Genomic DNA, 1,510 nt, shown 5'->3' with positions numbered 1-1,510 from the left:
ACTGTATATATATACATAAAGAAGAGCCTTGGTTTAAAAATAATTTAATTAATTAATTAATTAATTAATTAATTAATCTTGTAACCTTCATTCATACTATTTTCTTGGAAAAACACCCAAAGGTAGAAAGAGCAGCATTTGCTGGGAAAATGAACCTTGTTGAAGAACACAGCAGTGAATTATTGTAGCTTTGGTGAGGGTGTGCGTGATATTTTTCTAGGAATAGCACTTCAGGATCCCAGTTGGAGTTCTCACTAATTCATTCGTCCCTTCAACATCAGTGGAAGTTAGAAAAGACTTGCAGGACTGCCTGCAGTGTATAGAACTGATGCAGTTTAGAAAGGTCATGAACGTCTTTAGTTAGCAAACAAAACTCATACGGAGGTGCTTCATTCAGTAGATAACCTCCAATGAAGATTATCTCATGAATATATTTTCCAAACCAAATGGAAGCTTCTTTATGCTAACAGAGGCTCTACTCACAAACTATACCTTTTCACACTTATGTATAAGCACAGGTGTCGGATGTGTATTTAGGTTCTTTCTAAGATTGTTTGAAATCTTCAGTGCAAAAGTATCTAAGACATAAGCCTCCTTTGGTGAAGAACATGAGCAAAGGACCAGAAGAAGGGTCCAGAGAGCTAAGCATTAATTGTATTCCCAACACTGATTATTGTGTCTTGACTTTTGAGCATCTAAGTTATCCACACACCACTTCTGTATACTTTTAGGTGAGATAGAATAGAGATCTTCAGAAGTAAAAATAAACAAAACATTGATGCAAGAAGAATTAATTTATGGTAACTTTTGTCTCCTCATTTTCCAGACTCAAGTACTTATTTCTCTTGTTCTCTCACTGTTCTCTTTTGACAGATTCATATGGAATTTAGAGCTAGCCATTTGCTAAGGAATGCAAAGTCAGAGGAAACCCTAATCATAACTTTTCATTTAAGTCAAAACATCTGTACTGATGCTCCTGAGAGAAGAAATTCTTTGATTTTTCCTGTCTTGTTAATTCTTAGTAAAAGACAGTGAACATATGCAAACAGTAACTGTCAATTAAAAATAAAAAAATAAAAAATTATGCCTTAATTCCTCTTTCCTTTGAACATTCCAGAAAGTCAAGTGTCATTGACAGTGGAAATGTGAGCAACTAATAGGAGTCTTTTGTACTCAAGTAGAATTGCTAACATGTAGAGGCATTTCCTGCAGCATTAAAATTACAGCATGAATGTTGTGGAATTTTTTAATATGATAAACAGAATTTCAGAGTCCTTTGAATCCCAGAAGTTAAAATTTGTTCACTTTGCATTTAGTATAAGCTCTCTTGGCAGTAGTAAGCAGAACCTGGGGTCTGGGGATAGAAATTCATTTTTTTATATTGCTTACAGCAGAAAAAAATGCTGTTTCATGTTACTATACAGAAAGTTTTATCCTTGCTTGTAGTCCTGATATCAGAGCAGACAAAGTGAGACTCTGGAATTTGGACTTGAGAAGATTGTTCTTCTGT

Source organism: Meleagris gallopavo, chromosome Z (assembly GCF_000146605.3).
Source record: "Meleagris gallopavo isolate NT-WF06-2002-E0010 breed Aviagen turkey brand Nicholas breeding stock chromosome Z, Turkey_5.1, whole genome shotgun sequence".
NCBI classification, from domain to species: domain Eukaryota; kingdom Metazoa; phylum Chordata; class Aves; order Galliformes; family Phasianidae; genus Meleagris; species Meleagris gallopavo.
This window is presented reverse-complemented; position numbering follows the sequence as displayed.